Genomic DNA, 23,179 nt, shown 5'->3' with positions numbered 1-23,179 from the left:
AATTAATGTTGGCTTGTGCAAAAAGGCTAATCCCTAGACTCTGGAAGACTCAAACGATCCCTACACATACACAGTGGATATCCGAGGTAGAACATATCTTAGCTCTTGAAAAACTGTATTACTACTATATTGGCAAACAAGACTTTATCACTGACATGCTCTTCCTCTGGGAGCAGGGGCTTTCTGAAATGAACCATATTAGTGATGAACCTACCAGTAATTAACTACCTGACCTCAGCATTAGGGTTTACTATCTTACTGTAATTGCTATCCTCTCGGAACAGGTTGTGTATGGGCATGCCTATGTTCTATATTACCATACACAGATGGGATCAGTATAGAAAGTCCTGTTCCTGTCTTCCCTACCCCTTTCCCCCCCCCTTTCCTTTCCCTTCCTCCTTTCCTTTACCCTATAATTTGCTATCAGTCAATATATCTTTGAATCTTGTTACTTTCTAAAAAATGTTAAAATTGTTGGGTTTGTTTATAACATCCATTTGACTTTTTTCTGTTTATTATGTTAAACTGGATTTTATGATGTCATGCTGTGAAATTTGTAAACCCAGTAAAAAATTATTGAATAAAAAAATATATATATATTATATAGAACTGCTTGTGCAATGTCGCCCCCTGCAGGGAGTGTCAATCAACCCGATCGGGCAGATTGATGTCCGCAGCCTCAGAAGCAGCGGACGAGTTAAAGAGCAGCGGCTCGCGCAAAAACAGCAGCATTAGGCTGAATACGGGCCTTCATAAATTGTCCCCTTTGTAATTAATTGCAATATATTTCTGATGTCCTGCTAAGGAATTACATATAAGCAAAGTGTAAGTCCCTTTTTAAACAAATTTAGATCTCGTTTGCTTCCAATTCCAACCAACACCTGCTTTCTTTGGGGAGGCAATCCCAGCTTACCTTTGGAGAAGACAAGGGTAGCCACTGTGAATACAATTTAATTTATTGTTTTGAGGTTGTTATCTGCTGAAGCAAAGGAAAACAAGCATTACAGGTTTAGCCTTGTAAAGTCTGATTGGTTATATCACATTGCCACATATAATTCTGCTACATAGTGTTAAGGACATTAACAGAAATTTTATGACACATAATGCTTCCATAGTGCCCCAAGATACACACACACTCCTGAGCATACTTCAGTATATTCTCATGGAAAGGTAGACAAGTTTCAGCCAAGCAAAGAGAATGCAATAAATATGATAAGAAATAGATTGCAATTTTTGTTTAATAGTACTCTATACATAATCATGTTTAATTTTAACCCCTTGGGCCAAATGTACGTGCCGCATAATAGCCTATATCGTACTGCATAATATAGATCTATGTCCATACTTATGGAAGCACAATCAACTGAGACTTGATGTTCCTGGCCTTCCCTATACTGCAGAAATAAATATTTTGAAGGGAGAGGGAAGGATTGGGCGCTGCACTGCAGAAAAAGGTTGGGATGGGAGGGTATGGCCCCAAAAATAATGAACATGAGGAGGGGTAACCACTACACTACAGAAAAAAAATAAAAAATAATAAATACAAAATGTTTTTTTATATAAATTTAATACTGACAGTTGCCAGTACCAAAGATGGCCACCACTAGTTGGACGGGGGAGGGTTAGAGAGTGGTTTGGGAAGGATCAGGGAGGTGGGAGGGTGGAGGAGGGATCACTACACTTCAATAAAAAAAAAATATATTAGCCCTAAACTGCATACTAGCAAACTTTCTGCCAGTACCGTAACCTAAGATGATGGGGATAAATGTAGATGGGGGTGGGAAGATAACTGTTTGGGAGGGATCAGGGAGGTGTTGGGTAGGAGGGTAATACTTAAATTACTATAATACCTACATTACTATACTATTTCCCTTACCAGCTATCTACCATTTCCCTTACCAGTTATCTAAATAACCCCTTCACTGCCAGGAATTTAAGAAGTGTGGTGCACAGCTGAAATTAGCAGCCTTCTTATTATCAAAAAGCAATGGCAAAACCTTCCTGACTCTAACATCGCTATGGTCTGGGAAGCCCATAAGGCTTTCATTAGGGGCGACTTCATCAAGATTAAGGCAACTAAAAAAAAACAATCCTTAGAATCCTACACCAGATTAGCGCAGGAAGTTTCCGAGGCTGTCTATCTTTTAAAACTGCACCCAACAGACCAATCCCTACTTGACACCCTAACGGACAAGCGAAATAATCTTAATCAATTCTTGCAAATAGAGTCCCAAAAACAACAATTACACATAAAACAAAAATATTATGGGGAAGGGAATAAATCCGGGAAACTCTTGGCTAGGGCATTAAAGAAACAATCACTTCAATCATACATCCACTCTCTTACTTCACAGCATGGCAGGATAATTGAGGATACTAAGACCATAGGCGACACTTTTACGTCCTTTTACCATAAGCTTTACAATCTATTCCCAAATAGACCCCCGGAGTCACACAAGACCCTATGCGATGAATATCTCAAAGACATCTCTCTCCCCGAATTAAGCACTACAGAGAGGGACTCACTGGTCGCCCCAATCTCCAGTAAAGAGATTCTGGACACCATAACAGACCTGAAACCGGAGAAAGCCCCCGGCCCAGATGGTTTCTCCAATAGATACTACAAAATCTTTAAAGCCCAACTGACCCCACACCTCCTTACCCTGTTTAACAACATCCCCAACGACAATACGTTCCCGGACACTATGCTACAGGCTCACATTTCCGTCCTCCCTAAACCAGGCAAACCCCCCACCTCCCCGGCGAACTTCAGACCCATCTCCTTGCTCAATGTCGACCTAAAATTGTATGCTAAAATACTAGCAAATAGGATTAACAATTTCTTACCAAATTTGATCCACCATGATCAAGTGGGGTTCATGCCGTCTCGGGAGGCCAGGGACAACACGTGCAAGGTAGTACACCTCATGGAATACACTAAAAAATGTAATATCCCTTCTGCATTTCTATCAACTGACGCTGAGAAAGCTTTTGATAGACTGGACTGGACCTTCCTCCGGTCCACTCTGCAAAAATTCGGCTTTCCCACTATTTTTATCAACAAAATTTTTGCCCTATATACTTATCCCTCAGCCCAAGTCAGAGTTAATGGGACTCTGTCTGATTATTTTGAAATTGGTAATGGAACCCGCCAAGGCTGTCCTCTTTCCCCTTTGTTGTTCGTGTTGTCCCTGGAGCCCCTGGCGGAGCGTATCTGCAACAACCCGAAGGTGCTCAGCATTAAATTACAAGGAGAGACATACAAATTGGCAATGTTTGCCGATGATATCCTTATGACCTTGTCCTCTCCACGACAATCCTTGTCAGCGATCCAAGATGAATTGGAAACCTTCGGTAGGGTCTCAAATTTCTCAATTAACCTTAATAAATCAGAACTCCTCCCTTTAAATATGCTGGAAGAAGATCTTTTATTAATTAAACAACATTTCCCCTTCAAAATTCAAAATCACGCTTTAAAATACCTAGGGATTTTTCTTACACCCAAATTAGACGACCTACGTAAATTAAATTATGGCAGACTCTTGGAGGAGTTCTCCCAGTTGACCTCTTTCTGGCTCCCAAAGAACATCTCCTGGTTGGGTAGAATTGCCGCAACAAAAATGACCCTTTTACCAAAGGCCCTTTATATCCTTCAGGCTCTGCCCATCCCTGGCACCAACACTTACATCCGGAAACTACAGGCAATAATCGACACATACATTTGGCATCGGAGACCCCCAAGAATAGCAAAAAGCACCATGTACACCCATAGGGAAGATGGGGGTCTGGGAGTCCCTAACATATACCAGTATAAACTTGCAACTTCACTGAGCAGAATAATTGATTGGTGTAGGCAAGGAGAAAATTCCTATAAGAGCTGTGTCCAGTTGGAACAACAAATCTTAGGTGTCCCTTGTTGGGTGGCATTTGTTGGGCCCCCCAAAAACCCTGTATAAACACTATAGCCGCATATCCAATTCTCAGGGAGACTTGGTCAGACTGGACGCTGATAAGAAACAAATTCCACCTCATCTTCTCTCACTATTCTCCACTTTCAATATTACACCCGAATAGAGAATTCTCAGTAGATGCTCCTAGAAACTCTTCCATAAGTCTAAACCCAGCTTCTCTGAGAAGCCATATGCCTATATAACTCTTATTAACAAAAGGCCAGCTGTCCTCTAGAGAAATACTGCTGGAGAGAGACTTTACCCAATTCCACTCCTGGCTGTATTATAATCAAGTGAGACATTTCCTTGCATCCCATAAGTCACAGAAAGACTTACTTAGACCTCTCACAATTTTTGAATCCCTTTGCTCATCACCAACCCCCCAAAAAAACAATCTCCCTAATGTATCGATGCCTTCTTAAGTCCTTTCACTCCACAAAACCGACCTACACGCTTAGCTGGGAGAAAGAACTTAACAAACGCTTCTCAGCTAAACAATGGTCATCCTGGTTTAAAGCCACGGCCAAATCTGCCCACTCAGCGGCGGGGCTGGAGACTAACTTAAAGATCACAACTAGATGGTACTTAACCCCGAGTAAACTGAAACATATGTTCACACAAGCCAGTGATAGATGTTGGAGAGGTTGCGGACAAGCAGGCACCATGTGTCATATTTGGTGGGACTGCACTGCGATAAAATCTTTCTGGGCACAGATTCATGAAATAGCTTGCACCATAACTGGCATCCAAACAGAGCTTTCCCCAGAGGTGATTCTTTTTAATGCCACCTTCCCATCCCCTTGTAAAATCAGAAAACATCTCTACCAAATTTTAATAAATGCTGCCAAACGTCTCATCCCTTTACTTTGGAAAAAGCCCCAAGTTCCAAGCCTAAGTCAATGGATCGAACAAGTAAAAAACACATTAATCTTGGAGAGATTCCATTATTTCAAGACAGGCCAGTTAGATTTCTTTCATGACATGACGTTCTTCTGGGAACAATATATTTTTGCAAACACATAATACACTCATCACTAGACTAGATGATAAGAGGGTACGATAGCTGGGAGGTAGAGGATAGAACTGCCCCTAGCTTGAAACCTCTATTGCATATAATTCCCTGATATGTTTTTGTTTATGTTCGTGTTTTTGTTTTTACCTTTGAATGCTAAAATATGTTGTTACTTCAATGTTCAATTGCTTATGCATCTCTCAGTACACAATACCACCATCAGTGCTTGTGGAAAATGATCCACTTTATCACTCATCACAGTTGGACTTTTACTTCCTGAACAGATCTTGGCAACTGAATGGTGAATACTGGACATTTTTGCTAAATACTATGGCCTAGATTTGGAGTTCGGCGGTAGCCGTCAAAACCAGCGTTAGAGGCTCCTAACGCTGGTTTTGGCCGCCCGCTGGTATTTGGAGTCAGTGATTAAAGGGTCTAACGCTCACTTTTCAGCCGCGACTTTTCCATACCGCAGATCCCCCTACGCCATTTGCGTATCCTATCTTTTCAATGGGATCTTTCTAACGCCGGTATTTAGAGTCGTTTCTGAAGTGAGCGTTAGAGCTCTAACGACAAAACTCCAGCCGCCTGAAAATAGCAGGAGTTAAGAGCTTTCTGGCTAACGCCGGTTCATAAAGCTCTTAACTACTGTACCCTAAAGTACACTAACACCCATCAACTACCTATGTACCCCTAAACCGAGCTCCCCCCACATCGCCGCCACTCGATTAAAATTTTTAACCCCTAATCTGCCGACCGCCACCTACGTTATACTTATGTACCCCTAATCTGCTGCCCCTAACCCCGCCGACCCCTGTATTACATTTATTAACCCCTAACCTGCCCCCCACAACGTCGCCGCCAGCTACTTAACATAATTAACCCCTAATCTTCCGACCGCAAAGCGCCGCCACCTACGTTATCCCTATGTACCCCTAATCTGCTGCCCCTAACACCGCCGACCCCTATATTATATTTATTAACCCCTAATCTGCCCCCCACAACGTCGCCGACACCTGCCTACACTTATTAACCCCTAATCTGCCGAGCGGACCTGAGCGCTACTATAATAAAGTTATTAACCCCTAACCCGCCTCACTAACCCTATAATAAATAGTATTAACCCCCTAATCTGCCCTCCCTAACATCGCAGACACCTAACTTCAATTATTAACCCCTAATCTGACGACCGCAAATCACCGCTATTCTAATAAATGTATTAACCCCTAAAGCTAAGTCTAACCCTAACACTAACACCCCCCTAACTTAAATATAATTTACATCTAACGAAATAAATTAACTCTTATTAAATAACTTATTCCTATTTAAAGCTAAATACTTACCTGTAAAATAAATCCTAATATAGCTACAATATAAATTATAATTATATTATAGCTATTTTAGGATTAATATTTATTTTACAGGCAACTTTGTATTTATTTTAACCAGGTACAATAGCTATTAAATAGTTAAGAACTATTTAATAGTTACCTAGTTAAAATAATAACAAATTTACCTGTAAAATAAATCCTAACCTAAGATATAATTAAACCTAACACTAGACTATCAATAAAATAATTAAATAAACTACCTACAATTACCTACAATTAACCTAACACTACACTATCAATAAATTAATTAAACACAATTCCTACAAATAAATACAATTAAATAAACTAACTAAAGTACAAAAAATAAAAAAGAACTAAGTTACAAAAAATAAAAAAATATTTACAAACATAAGAAAAATATTACAACAATTTTAAACTAATTACACCTACTCTAAGCCCCCTAATAAAATAACAAAGACCCCCAAAATAAAAAATTCCCTACCCTATTCTAAATTTAAAAAGTTACAAGCTCTTTTACCTTACCAGCCCTGAACAGGGCCCTTTGCGGGGCATGCCCCAAGAATTTCAGCTCTTTTGCCTGTAAAAGAATAAATACAATACCCCCCCCCCAACATTACAACCCACCACCCACATACCCCTAATCTAACCCAAACCCCCCTTAAATAAACCTAACACTAAGCCCCTGAAGATCTTCCTACCTTGTCTTCACCATCCAGGTTCACCGATCCGTCCTGAAGAGCTCCTCCGATGTCCTGATCCAAGCCCAAGCGGGGGGCTGAAGAGGTCCATGATCCGGTCAAAGTCTTCATCCAAGCGGGGCAGAAGAGGATCTTCCATCCGATTGAAGTCATCATCCAGGCGGCATCTTCTATGGTCTTCCATCCGGAGCGAAGCGGCAGGATCCTGAAGACCTCCAGCGCGGAACATCCATCCGGACCGACGACTGAACGACGAATGACTGTTCCTTTAAGGGACGTCATCCAAGATGGCGTCCCTCGAATTCCGATTGGCTGATAGGATTCTATCAGCCAATCGGAATTAAGGTAGGAATTTTCTGATTGGCTGATGGAATCAGCCAATCAGAATCAAGTTCAATCCGATTGGCTGATCCAATCAGCCAATCAGATTGAGCTCGCATTCTATTGGCTGTTCCGATCAGCCAATAGAATGCGAGCTCAATCTGATTGGCTGATTGGATCAGCCAATCGGATTGAACTAGATTTTGATTGGCTGATTCCATCAGCCAATCAGAAAATTCCTACCTTAATTCCGATTGGCTGATAGAATCCTATCAGCCAATCGGAATTCGAGGGACGCCATCTTGGATGACGTCCCTTAAAGGAACAGTCATTCGTCGTTCAGTCGTCGGTCCGGATGGATGTTCCGCGCTGGAGGTCTTCAGGATCCTGCCGCTTCGCTCCGGATGGAAGACCATAGAAGATGCCGCCTGGATGATGACTTCAATCGGATGGAAGATCCTCTTCTGCCCCGCTTGGATGAAGACTTTGACCGGATCATGGACCTCTTCAGCCCCCCGCTTGGGCTTGGATCAGGACATCGGAGGAGCTCTTCAGGACGGATCGGTGAACCTGGATGGTGAAGACAAGGTAGGAAGATCTTCAGGGGCTTAGTGTTAGGTTTATTTAAGGGGGGTTTGGGTTAGATTAGGGGTATGTGGGTGGTGGGTTGTAATGTTGGGGGGGGGGGGTATTGTATTTATTCTTTTACAGGCAAAAGAGCTGAAATTCTTGGGGCATGCCCCGCAAAGGGCCCTGTTCAGGGCTGGTAAGGTAAAAGAGCTTGTAACTTTTTTAATTTAGAATAGGGTAGGGAATTTTTTATTTTGGGGGTCTTTGTTATTTTATTAGGGGGCTTAGAGTAGGTGTAATTAGTTTAAAATTGTTGTAATATTTTTCTTATGTTTGTAAATATTTTTTTATTTTTTGTAACTTAGTTCTTTTTTATTTTTTGTACTTTAGCTAGTTTATTTAATTGTATTTATTTGTAGGAATTGTGTTTAATTAATTTATTGATAGTGTAGTGTTAGGTTAATTGTAGGTAATTGTAGGTAGTTTATTTAATTATTTTATTGATAGGGTAGTGTTAGGTTTAATTATAACTTAGGTTATGATTTATTTTACAGGTAAATTTGTTATTATTTTAACTAGGTAACTATTAAATAGTTCTTAACTATTTAATAGCTATTGTACCTGGTTAAAATAATTACAAAGTTGCCTGTAAAATAAATATTAATCCTAAAATAGCTATAATATAATTATAATTTATATTGTAGCTATATTAGGATTTATTTTACAGGTAAGTATTTAGCTTTAAATAGGAATAAGTTATTTAATAAGAGTTAATTTATTTTGTTAGATGTAAATTATATTTAATTTAGGGGGGTGTTAGTGTTAGGGTTAGACTTAGCTTTAGGGGTTAATACATTTATTAGAATAGCGGTGAGGTCCGCTCGGCAGATTAGGGGTTAATAATTGAAGGTAGGTGTTGGCGATGTTAGGGAGGGCAGATTAGGGGTTAATACTATTTATGATAGGGTTAGTGAGGCGGATTAGGGGTTAATAACTTTATTATAGTAGCGCTCAGGTCCGCTCGGCAGATTAGGGGTTAATAAGTGTAGGCAGGTGTCGGCGACGTTGAGGGGGGCAGATTAGGGGTTAATAAATATAATATAGGGCTCGGCGATGTTAGGGCAGCAGATTAGGGGTACATAGGGATAACGTAGGTTGCGGCGGTTTACGGAGCCGCAGATTAGGGGTTAAAAAAAAAAATGCAGGGGTCAGCGATAGCGGGGGCGGCAGATTAGGGGTTAATAAGTGTAAGGTTAGGGGTGTTTAGACTCGGGGTACATGTTAGAGTGTTAGGTGCAGACGTAGGAAGTGTTTCCCCATAGGAAACAATGGGGCTGCGTTAGGAGCTGAACGCTGCTTTTTTGCAGGTGTTAGGTTTTTTTTCAGCTCAAACAGTCCCATTGTTTCCTATGGGAGAATCGTGCACGAGCACGTTTTTGAGGCTGGCCGCGTCCGTAAGCAACTCTGGTATCGAGAGTTGCATTTGCGGTAAAAATGCTCTACGCTCCTTTTTTGGAGCCTAACGCAGCATTTGTTTGAACTCTCGATACCAGAGTTAAATTTATGGTGCGGCCAGAAAAAAGCCCGCGGAGCGTTAACAGCCCTTTTACCGCCAAACTCCAAATCTAGGCCTATGTTTCTATATGTGAGATGCCACCATTATGCGTGTTGTAACTTGCATACCTGTTACGTTTGACAAACCAATTTGAAATAAAGAGAAATAAATACAAAAAAAAAAGCAATGGCAAAACCATGCATGTCTGCTATTTCCAAACAGAGGGGATCCCAGGAAGCTTTTACAATAATTTATGTAGAGTGAGAAACCCAAAGTTTATTGAAAAAGTTAACGATTTTTTGTATATGATCACATTTGGCAGTGAAATTGTGGCATAAAATATACCAAAATGGGCCTAGATCAATACTTTGGATCTCTACTTAAAATAAATATGTAGTTTTGTCAGGTAAATAAAAAAACAAGGCTTTATTTCTGTTTAACCCTTTGAGTGCTAAGCACTTTCCCACCTGGGTGCTAAGCTGTTTTGAGGGTTTTTTAATTTTTTATTTCTTGAAATATATATATTTTTAACTTTTTTTCAGATCCCCAAGTCTTACACCATTGGAAAGGTTAGGCGATTACCTTTCCAACGGTGGATCCGGGGGGTCTGTAGCTGCTTAGATTCCTGAGATATAGGCTTCTAAGCAGCATACCCCCTTTCCCTATACTTTGTCATTGTCATTTTTAAATAAAGTTGCACGGTGACGTCATCACGTCATTGCGCTTGACGTCACCACGCAAAACGTGAAGCACCGGTGATGCCTATACAGGCCCGATTGCTGGGGTAGGAGTGGGTGGGAGCCCCCAGATCTCCCTCAAGGTGGGAGAGTGCTAGCGACGGCTCTGTGCCGTTGTTAGCACCTGAGTGGGAAACTCTGCAATGCCTCAGAGCCTTTGTTAGCACTCAAGGGGTTGAATGGAGTGATAGAAAAAAATGCTGATAATACTCTGGTATTTCGGGCAAGTTTTTCTCTGCAATTTTCACTAGTGAAGGGATTAAAGTCATAATTAGATAAAAGCAAAGCAATAAAATTATAACGCCTTTCATGGTCTCAAGTATAGTGCAGTGGTAAAATGTTTACAGCATCAATGATAAAACCCACAAATATCACTTCTAAAGTTATTTAACGCATATTATATATATATGTATTATTTATTGTAATATCATTTACGTATTTCATATTTAAACAGAGCCTCATTTAATGAAATATCTATGATTCATGCAATTCCATAAATTAGATCATTTTACTGTTTAAATCAAGATGGGAAATTTTAATAGTATTATATGTAGTAACTTTAAAATAAATGTCAAATTCCAGGAATAATTTTGTTGGAGAGTGAAAATTAGCAGCAACATTTTTAAAAAGTTTTGTTTAATTAATATAATAGCAGAAAGATAGATATGAATGGCTTATGTGATTTGGTGGCGTACGCCAGAATAAGTGTGGTCACATATAGGTGGATCTACACAGTTGATCTAGTGTGTATTTATAATAATATAATAATAACAATAATCCACCTATTATTCCAGCTTTCCCCAAATTGTTTTACTATTAATATATACATCGCTCTGGTTTTTCACCCATTGAGGTACAGTATAACATTTAATTAACAATAATCATATATATTTTGTTTTTGTATAACGGATCTCACATATTGGGGAGTGTCATGAGATGTGTCCAGGTGCTACAACTTATGAGCAATTAAACAAAGGGCTTTTGTGATTGGCTCTTTTGGTTTTGTAAGGGGGGGGGGAGTTACAGGTAGCTCAGGTCTATTTAAGATGTATGTTTAGAACAGAATACATGCCTGATGAAACGGTGTATGCCGAGAAACGCGTTGCATGCTGTTACTCATAATAGATGAGTGATATATGTTATTTTTAAAACTGTTTTTATCATTATTAAACCCATTTTTATCATATATCCTCATCTCTATTTGATTATTACATTATCTGAGCTACCTGTCTATCCTGTATCCTGTCTGCTGGGGATTCTTCCTGCTGCTTATATGACACAGCCAGCTGGTTTGCTGTGAAAGCCAGCCTGCCCCTATTGACACATTTGAGTGTCTCTACAGAATGTGAGTACCCTGCACTGGTTGTTAACTGACTATTGGGTCCTTACAGATTCACACAGTTTGTGCGCCCTTTTGTTTTCTTTGCACTCAGCTCCTGAGCCTTATACTGCTGGATTGACCATCTGAATTCTACCGCACGATCCTCTGGAGTGCCTTATACAGCTAGCTGGTGTGCTGTGAATACCAGCCTGCCTCTATAGGCACATCTGAGTGCCTTCATATATTGTGAGTACCCTGCACTTGTCCTTCTTTCTTTTGATGCTTATGGTTATGGATTCACACATACGGCGCCTCTTTCCTTATTATTTTTTATCCTAGATTTGCTGACCTGTGGAGGGTGAAGTTAGAGTGCGGCCTCAAGTTTATTTAGAACACATACTACAGGATTATATTGGACTGTTTTCCATCTGGGTGTGATCCATCCACGGTTTGGGACTTTGATATATATGCCTTACTAATGGTTCTATACATCAATTGCTGAATATTATAGGCAATTATTTCAATAATATATATATATGTGTGTTTATATATATTTTTATGTATATGTACTTGGCAATTAACTTATAATTGTTTATTGAAGTACGGCGGCTAATTACATATCACACACTACAGCGCCCCCTATTGGGTTTCATGACCCTAGTATTATTGTTTAATTGTATCTAAGACAGACAGTGAAACGCCATCTTTTCCCATCACTGTAATACCTGTCCAGTATACAAGTTACTAGAGGTCACTAGAGGTAATTTATTATGTGCACATACTTCTAATAATTATAACTAATTTACAATATATATGGTTCCACTATGTAACAAAATAATTACGCCTAGATTACGAGTTTTGCGTTATGAGCTCTGCGGTGCTAACAAGCATTTTTTTCTCACCGCTCACTTACCTACAGCGCTGGTATTACAAGTTTTTCTAAACCCGGAGTTAAAAGACAATAAGTGAGCCAAGAAGTGAGCATAGAGCCAAATTTTGCTCCATATCTCACTCCAATACCAGCGCTGCTTAAGTCAGTGGTGAGCTGGTCGTACGTGTTCGTGCATGATTTCCCCATAGACATTAATGGGGAGAGCTGGCTATGAAAAAGTGTAACACCTGCAATAAAGCAGCGTAAAGCTCCGTAACACAGCCCCATTGATTCCTATGGGGAAATAAAAGTTATGTTTACACCTAACAGCCTAGCATGAACCCTGAGTCTAAACACCCCTAATCTTCCATTTATTAACCCCTAATCTGCTGCCCCTGACATCGCCGCCACCTACATTATACTTATTAACCCCTAATCTGCTGCCCCCAAAATCGCTGCCACCTACATTATATTTATTAACCCCTAATCTGCCGCACCCTAATGTTGCCGCAACCTACCTACACTTATTAACCCCTAATCTGCAGCCCCAACGTCGTCGCCACTATATTAAATTTATTAACCCCTAAATCTAAGTCTAACCCTAACACCCCCTACTAACCCTAACACCCCCTAACAAATATAATTTAAATAAATCTAATAGAAATTACTATCATTAACAAAATTATTCCTATTTAAAACTAAATACTTACCTATAAAATAAACCCTAAGCTAGCTACAATATAACTCATAGTTACATTGTAGCTATCTTACGGCTAGATTACGAGTTTTTGTCGGTAATGGCGTGCAGGGCAAAAAAATGAGCGGAGAGCAAAATTTTGCTCCACATCTCACCTCAATACCAGCGCTACTTACGGTAGCGGTGAGCTGGCAAAACGTGCTCATGCACGATTTCCCCATAGGAATCAATGGGGGAGAATCGGCTGAAAAAAAACCTAAAACCTGCAAAAAAGCAGTGTTAAGGTTCTAACGCAGCCCCATTGATTCCTATGGGGAAACACTTTTTATGTCTACACCTAACACCCTAACATGAACCCCGAGTCTAAACACCCCTAATCTTACACTTATTAACCCCTAATCCGACGCCCCTGACATCGCCAACACCTGCATTTATTATTAACCCCTAATCTGCCACTCCGGACACCGTCGCCACCTACATTATCCCTATGAACCCCTAATCTGCTGCCCCCAACATCGCCGACACCTACTTTTTATTTATTAACCCCTACTCTGCCGCCCCCAATGTCGCCGCCACCTAACTACACTTATTAACCCCTAATCTGCCTCCGCCAACGTCGCCACCACTATAATAAAGTTATTAACCCCTAAATCTAAGTCTAACCCTAACTCTAACACCCCCCTAACTTAAATATAATTTAAATACATCTAAATAAAATTACTATTATTAACTAAATTATTCCTATTTAAAAATAAATACTTACCTATAAAATAAACCCTAAAATAGCTACAATATAACTAATAGTTACATTGTAGCCATTTTAGGATTTATTTTTATTTTACAGGCAAGTGTATTTATTTTAACTAGGTACAATAGTTATTAAATAGTTATTAACTATTTAATAACTTCCTAGTTAAAATAAGTACAAATTTACCTGTAAAATAAACCCTAACCTAAATTACAATTACACCTAACACTACACTATAAGTAAATAAATTACCTAAATTAACTACAATTAATTACAATTAAATTAAATAAACTAAAGTACGAAAAAAAAACCACTAAATTACAGAAAATAATAAAATAATTACAAGAATTTTAAACTAATTACACCTAATCTAATCCCCCTAATAAAATAAAAAAGCCCCCCAAAATAATAAAAATCCCTACCCTATACTAAATTACAAACAGCCCATAAAAGGGCATTTTGCAGGGCATTGCCCCAAAGTAATCAGCTCTTTTACCTGAAAAAAAAATACAATACCCCCCCCAACATTAAAACCCACCACCCACACACCCAACCCTACTCTAAAACCCACCCAACCCCCCCCTTAATAAAACCTAACACTACCCCCTTGAAGATCACCCTACCTTGAGACGTCTTCACCCAACCGGGCAGAAGTGGTCCTCCAGACGGCCAGAAGTCTTCATCCGATCAGGGCAGAAGAGGAGCTCCAGATGGCCAAAAGTTTTCATCCGATCCGGGCAGAAGAGGACCTCCAGAGTCTTCATCCAGGCGGCATATTCTATCTTCATCCATCCAGAGCAGAACGGGTCCATCTTCAAGCCATCCGACGCGGAGCATCCTCTTCCATAGGAATCAATGGGGGAGAATCGGCTGAAAAAAAACCTAACACCTGCAAAAAAGCAGTGTTAAGGTTCTAACGCAGCCCCATTGATTCCTATGGGGAAACACTTTTTATGTCTACACCTAACACCCTAACATGAACCCCGAGTCTAAACACCCCTAATCTTACACTTATTAACCCCTAATCCGACGCCCCTGACATCGCCAACACCTGCATTTATTATTAACCCCTAATCTGCCACTCCGGACACCGTCGCCACCTACATTATCCCTATGAACCCCTAATCTGCTGCCCCCAACATCGCCGACACCTACTTTTTATTTATTAACCCCTACTCTGCCGCCCCCAATGTCGCCGCCACCTAACTACACTTATTAACCCCTAATCTGCCTCCGCCAACGTCGCCACCACTATAATAAAGTTATTAACCCCTAAATCTAAGTCTAACCCTAACTCTAACACCCCCCTAACTTAAATATAATTTAAATACATCTAAATAAAATTACTATTATTAACTAAATTATTCCTATTTAAAAATAAATACTTACCTATAAAATAAACCCTAAGATAGCTACAATATAACTAATAGTTACATTGTAGCCATTTTAGGATTTATTTTTATTTTACAGGCAAGTGTATTTATTTTAACTAGGTACAATAGTTATTAAATAGTTATTAACTATTTAATAACTTCCTAGTTAAAATAAGTACAAATTTACCTGTAAAATAAACCCTAACCTAAATTACAATTACACCTAACACTACACTATAAGTAAATAAATTACCTAAATTAACTACAATTAATTACAATTAAATTAAATAAACTAAAGTACGAAAAAAAAACCACTAAATTACAGAAAATAATAAAATAATTACAAGAATTTTAAACTAATTACACCTAATCTAATCCCCCTAATAAAATAAAAAAGCCCCCCAAAATAATAAAAATCCCTACCCTATACTAAATTACAAACAGCCCATAAAAGGGCATTTTGCAGGGCATTGCCCCAAAGTAATCAGCTCTTTTACCTGAAAAAAAAATACAATACCCCCCCAACATTAAAACCCACCACCCACACACCCAACCCTACTCTAAAACCCACCCAACCCCCCCCTTAATAAAACCTAACACTACCCCCTTGAAGATCACCCTACCTTGAGACGTCTTCACCCAACCGGGCAGAAGTGGTCCTCCAGACGGCCAGAAGTCTTCATCCGATCCGGGCAGAAGAGGAGCTCCAGATGGCCAAAAGTTTTCATCCGATCCGGGCAGAAGAGGACCTCCAGAGTCTTCATCCAGGCAGCATCTTCTATCTTCATCCATCCAGAGCAGAACGGGTCCATCTTCAAGCCATCCGACGCGGAGCATCCTCTTCCATCTGACGACTAACACTAAATGACGGTACCTTTAAGTGACGTCATCCAAGATGGCGTCCCTTCAATTCCGATTGGCAGATCCTTCAATTCCGATTGGCTGATCGGAATTAAAGGGACATGATACCCACATTTTTTCTTGCATGATTTAGAAAGAGAATGCAATTTTAAACATCTTTCTAATTTACTTCTATTATCTAATTTGTTTTATTCTCTTGATATTCTTTGCTGAAAAGCATATCTAGATATGCTCAGTAGCTGCTGATTGGTTGCTGCACATGGAAGCCTCATGTGATTGGCTCACCCATGTGCATTGCTTTTTCTTCTAATAAGGATATATAAAAAATGAAGCAAAATAAATAATAGAAGTAAATTGTAATGTTTAAATTTGTATGTTCTATCTGAATCATGAAAGAAAGATTTTGGGTTTAGTGGCCCTTTAAGGTAAGCCAATAGGATTGAGCTCGCATTCTATTGGCTGTTCCAATCAGCCAATAGAATGCAAACTCAATCCTATTGGCTGATTGGATCAGCCAGTAGGATTGAACTTCAATCCTATTGGCTGATTGCATCAGCCAATAGGATTTTTTCTACCTTAATTCTGAATTAGCTGATAGAATTCTATCAGCCAATCGGAATTGAAGGGACGAAATCTTGGATGACGTCACTTAAAGGTACCGTCATTTAGTGTTAGTCGTCGGATGGAAGAGGATGCTCCGCGTCGGATGGCTTGAAGATGGACCCGCTCTGCTCCGGATGGATGAATATAGAAGATGCCACCTGGACGAAGACTTCTGCCCGTCTGGAGGTCCTCTTCTGCCTGGATCAGATGAAGACTTCTGGCCGTCTGGAGGACCACTTCTGCCCGGTTGGGTGAAGATGTCTCAAGGTAGGGTGATCTTCAAGGGGGTAGTGTTAGGTTTTATTAAGGGGGGATTGGGTGGGTTTTAGAGTAGGGTTGGGTGTGTGGGTGGTGGGTTTTAATGTTGGGGGTATTGTATTTTTTTTTCATGTAATAGAGCTGATTACTTTGGGGCAATGCACCGCAAAAGGCCCTTTTAAGGGCTATTTGTAATTTAGTATAGAGTAGGGATTTTTATTATTTTTTTTTTTTATTATTTTATTATGGGGATTAGATTAGGTGTAATTAGTTTAAAATTCTTGTAATTATTTTATTATTTTCTGTAATTTAGTGGGGGGGGTTTCGTACTTTAGTTGATTTAATTTAATTGTAATTAATTGTAGTTAATTTAGGTAATTTATTTAATTATAGTGTAGTGTTAGGTGTAATTGTAACTTAGGTTAGGGTTTATTTTACAGGTAAATTTGTACTTATTTTAACTAGGATGTTATTAAATAGTTAATAACTATTTAATAACTATTGTACCTAGTTAAAATAAATACAAACTTGCCTGTAAAATAAAAATAAACCATGGGATAGATACAATGTAATTATTAGTTATATTGTAGCTAGCTTAGGGTTTATTTTATTGGTAAGTATTTAGTTTTAAATAGGAATAATTTATTTAATTGTAGGAATTTTTTGTTTCGATTATTTTAAATTATATTTAAGTTAGAGGGGGGTTAGGGTTAGGGTTAGACGTAGGTTTAGGGGTTAATACATTTAATATAGTGGCAGCGACGTTGGGGGCGGCAGATTAGGGGTTAATAAATGTAGGTAGGTGTTGACGATGTTAGGGACGGCAGATTAGGGATTAATAAAATTTAACTAGTGTTTGCGATGCGGGAGTGCGGCGGTTTAGAGGTTAATATATTTATTACAATGGCGGCGATGTCCGGTCGGGAGATTAGGGGTTAAAAAAATTATTTAAGTGCTTGCGATGTGGGGGGGGGGGGCCTCGGTTTAGGAGTTAATAGGTAGTTATGGGTGTTAGTTTACTTTTTATCACTTTAGTTAAGACTTTTATGTTACGGCGTTAGCCCATAAAACTCTTAACTACTGACTTTTAAATGCGGTAGGAGTCTTGATAGGAGAGGGTCTACCGGTCACTTTTTCCAAAATTTGTAATGCCGGCGTTAGGAAAATCCCATGAAAAAGATAGGATACGCAATTGACGTAAGGGGATTTGAGGTATGCTCGAGTCGTGGAAAAAAAGTGAGCGGTACACCTGTACCTGCCAGACTCGTAATACCAGCGGGCGTTAAAAAGCAGCGTTGGGACCTCTCAACACTGCTTTTTAAGGCTAACGCAAGACTCGTAATCTAGGCGTTAGGGTTTATTTTTATTTTACAGGCAAGTTTGTATTTATTTTAAATAGGTAGAATAGTTATTAAATAGTTATTATCTATTTAATAACTACCTAGCTAAAATAAATACAAATTTACCTGTAAACTAAAACCTAACCTAAGTTACAATAACACCTAACTCTACACTACTATTAAATAAATTAACTAAATTAAATACAATTAAATAAATTACATTAAATTAGCTAAATTACAAAAAACAAGAAAACACTAAATTACAGAAAATAAAAAACAAATTACAGATCTTTAAACTAATTACACCTTATCTAATAGCCCTATCAAAATAAAAATAGCGCCTAAACTAAACTACAAATAACCCTTAAAAGGGTCTATTGCGGGGCATTGCCCCAAAGAAATCAGCTCTTTTACCTGTAAAAAAAAAATACAAACAACCCCCCAACAAAAAAAACCCACCACCCACACAAACAACCCCCCAAATAAAAAGCTAACTAAAAAAAGCTAAGCTCCCCATTGCCCTGAAAAGGGCATTTGGATGGGCATTGCCCTTAAAAGGGCATTTAGCTCTTTTGCAGGCCCAAAGTTCCTAACCTAAAAAATAAACCCACCCAATACACCCTTAAAAAAATCCTAACACTAACCCCCGAAGATTCACTTACCGGGAGAAGTCTTCATCCAAGCGGCAAGATGTCCTCAATGAAGCCGGCAGAAGTGTTCCTCCAGAAAGGCAAAAGTGGTCCTCCAGACGGGCAGAAGTCTTCATCCAGACGGCATCTTCTATCTTCATCCTTCTGACACGGAGCAGCTCCATCTTCAAGACATCCGGCGCGGAGCATCCTCTTCAAACGACGTCTTCTTTCAAATGGATATCACTTTAAGTGATGTCATCCAAGATGGCATCCCTTAGATTCCGATTGGCTGATAGAATTCTATCAGCCAATCGGAATTAAGGAAGAGAAAATCCTATTGGCTGATGCAATCAGCCAATAGGCTTGAGCTGGCATTCTATTGGCTGTTCCAATCAGCCAATAGAATGCAAGCTCAATCCTATTGGCTGATTGGATCAGCCAATAGGCTTGAAGTTCAATCCTATTGGCTGAGCCAATCAGCCAATAGGATTTTTCTACCTTAATTCCGATTGGCTGATAGAATTCTATCAGCCAATCGGAATCTAAGGGACGCCATCTTGGATGATGTCACTTAAAGTGATATTCATTCGGAAGAAGCCGCCGTTTGAAGAGGATGCTCCGCACCGGATGTCTTGAAGGTGGAGCCGCTCCGCATAGGAAGGATGAAGATAGAAGATGCCGTCTAGTTGAAGACTTCTGCCCGTCTGGAGGACCACTTCTGCCCGTCTGGAGGACCACTTCTGCCCGTCTGGAGGACCACTTCTGTCGGCTTCGTTGAGGACATCTTGCCGCTTGGATAAAGACTTCTCCCGGTAAGTGAATCTTCGGGGGTTAGTGTTAGGATTTTTCTAAGGGTGTATTGGGTGGGTTTATTTTTTAGGTTTGGGACTTTGGGCCTGCAAAAGAGCTAAATGCCCTTTTAAGAGCAATACCCATCCAAATACCTTTTTCAGGGCAATGGGGAGCTTAGGTTTTTAAGTTAGCTTTTTATTTGGGGGATGTTTGTGTGGGTGGTGGGTTTTACCTTTGGGGGGTGTTTGTATTTTTTTTTACAGGTAAAAGAGATGATTTCTTTGGGGCAATGTCCCTCAAAAGGCCCTTTTAAGGGCTATTTGTAGTTTAGGTTAGGCTAGGGTTTTTTTATTTTGGGGTGCTTTTTTATTTTGATAGGGCTATTAGATTAGGTGCAATTAGTTTAAAGATCTGTAATTTGTTTTTTATTTTCTGTAATTTAGTGTTTGTTTGTTTTTTTGGAATTTAGCTAATTTAATTTAATTTATTTAATTGTATTTAATTTAGTTAATTTATTTAATAGTAGTGTAGTGTTAGGTGTTATTGTAACTTAGGTTAGGTTTTATTTTACAGGTAAATTTGTATTTATTTAACTAGGTAGTTATTAAATAGTTAATAACTATTTAATAACTATTCTACCTAGTTAAAATAAATACAAATTTGCCTGTAAAATAAAAATAAACCCTAAGATAGCTACAATGTAACTATTAGTTATATTATAGCTAGCTTAGGGTTTATTTTATAGGTAAGTATTTAGTTTTAAATAGGAATAATTTAGTTAATGATAGTAATTTTTTCAGATTTATTTAAATTATATTTAAGTTAGGGGTGTTAGGGTTAGGGTTAGACTTAGATTTAGGGGTTAATACATTTAAAATAGTGGCGGTGATGTTGGGGGCGGCAGATTAGGGGTTAGAGGGCGTACCGCTCACTTTTTGGCCTCCCAGGACAGACTCATAATACCGGCGCTATGGAAGTCCCATAGAAAAAAGACTTTACAAAGTTTACGTAAGTCGTTTTGCGGAAAGGCCAAAAAAGTGTGCGGTACACCTATACCTGAAAGACTCGTAATACCAGCGGGTGTAAAAAAACAGCGTTAGGACCTGTAAACACTGCTTTTTCACCTTACTGCAAAACTCGTAATCTAGGCTTTATTTATTTATTATCGATTTGGAGCTGAAAGTTGTTATTGCAAGGAGAGGTTTGCGTTTGCTCCATTTTGTCATAGTTAATCAGTACCATATATATCGAACTCAAGATTAACCAACATAAATGAGAGTAAGATAATTTTCTCTTTGTCTATATATTTTAGGTTTTGTTTGTCATAAACTGAATGTTTTTACCTGCCAAGTTTGAGGAATTAGGAGTAAGCATGTTTGCACAGACACCTGCTGAATGTATATAGCTACATTGCAATTAGTTAAATAACTAGAACTGCAATGAATTGTTTTCACAAAACGTAATTTTCCCATTTGCTGTAGTCTTGCAAACTTACCAAACACAGTTAAATTAGACTGTATATAAAGGTGCATGCTGTTTACAATTGTTTTATGTTTCTTTAGCTATACACAACACTAACAGTATATGAACTCGATGTAAATGAGGATGTAGTATGTTGCTAACATATTGCAGTAAATGTTCAATAAGTCCATTTTCAGATTTCGAGCCATCACTTTCTGTATGCTAAGTGCTATTTTCAGGGAGTAATCCATGATGACTTCAGACCCTTTTAATACATCACATAGGAAGTCAAGTCTTCATATTGAGCCATATTCTTATCCATTTATCCAAACATCTTTTCCCCCATTGTTTGATATGAGTATTTTCATACAAACTGAAAGACACAGCTTCTTACTGAAAGATACAGGGCTAGCTTACAAGTGGCGCGGTATTTTTTAATTTATTTTTTGCAATCGTGAAAACTCGACTAAAGTTAAGCTTTTGTACTAGTCAGATTGCATTCATATTATAAGTAAAAAAAAACACATATTTTGTGCTAGCGTTAACTTGAATAGAGCAAAATCCCTAATTTTATGTTTTCGTGTGCGCATGCATGTTTTCCCCCATAGAAATCAATGGACAAAAAAAAGTAGAAAAAAATAAACTAACTCCCGAGATCACGCAAATACCATTGCATTTTCTGAAAAAAAGAAAAAGACAGGAGTGCACAACCGCATCTAAGTGCAGATATTATTAACAACTTTATTTTATCCCCAATAAAAGAATCGCACTCACACTTTGTAAAATAATACACAGCAGTATGACAGATTAAACATGCAGCATTACCAGCTCTGGCGGTTTTCACCCGAACACAACGATTTCCAAGATGGCGTGTCCGCAACCCGGCTGGAGTGGGGTGTGTTCCTCGTTTAGCCAATCGGATGATCCTGTGATCCTCAGCTTCCTTACTATTGGTTTGTTCAGCGGGGGTATGCACTGGCACTCAAAGCTGGAGTCCTTATTGGATCCTCCTTCACGCTGTGAACACAGCCTTGCCGCAATGTACAATATCACAGTTTGTTAACAACTGTATCAGGCTGCTTGTAATACCTGTCTAATAAAGGCCCTCAGCCCACTCAGTGTTTGTGTGATCAATTACAAACACTTGACGTAGCCTCACAGGGACCTATGTGTGCTCACTCGACGTACGTTTCGTTACAGACTGGAACTTTTTCAAGAGTGATTATTTGCACCTCCTACTTGCTTTTTAAAGGCTGGTGGATAACTACCTCCCATATTAACCCTTACGGCTAAAACCGGGGATATTTATTCAATACAGACTTGCTTGCTAAAATCAAAAATATATAAAAAACAGTTATACATACATATTTGCATATAAATAACAAAGTTATTACACATATACTCAAAGATAATAAATAACAAGTTAAAATTTCATACTTATAAATACAAATAAAACGTGCAAATTCATAAGGTAAATTCATACACTAATTAAAAGGCATACATCTAATGCATTTTAATTTGATAAGATCTTAACATAAAACAACCAATATATACAACAGAACATGGATTGTTCCCCTTACTTTCCAAATACAGATTGGCTAAACGAAGAACACACCCCACTCCAGCCGGGTTGCGGACACGCCATCTTGGAAATCACTGTGTTTGGGTGAAAACCGCCAGAGCTGGTGATGCTGCATGTTTAATCTGTCATACTGCTGTGTATTATTTTACAAAGTGTGAGTGTGATTCTTTTATTGGGGATAAAATAAAGTTGTTAATAATATCTGCATTTAGATGCGGTTGTGGCCTCCTGTCTTTTTCTTTTTTTCAGCTTTTGATGTAGAGTTCGTGATGGGACTTATTTAAGGAGCAGCCACAGAAATTCATTCTATGAAGGATTTTGGCCCCAGCCTTTCTGAACAGTAATACATTCAGTTCATTTGCGGGACTGTAAGAATTTTAATTTATTTTACAAAATCACTAATTAATTTGTACTGGGAAGAATTGGTCTGTTGATATACATTGTT

Source organism: Bombina bombina, chromosome 2 (assembly GCF_027579735.1).
Source record: "Bombina bombina isolate aBomBom1 chromosome 2, aBomBom1.pri, whole genome shotgun sequence".
Taxonomy (NCBI): domain Eukaryota; kingdom Metazoa; phylum Chordata; class Amphibia; order Anura; family Bombinatoridae; genus Bombina; species Bombina bombina.
Note: the sequence above shows the minus strand (reverse complement) of the source record.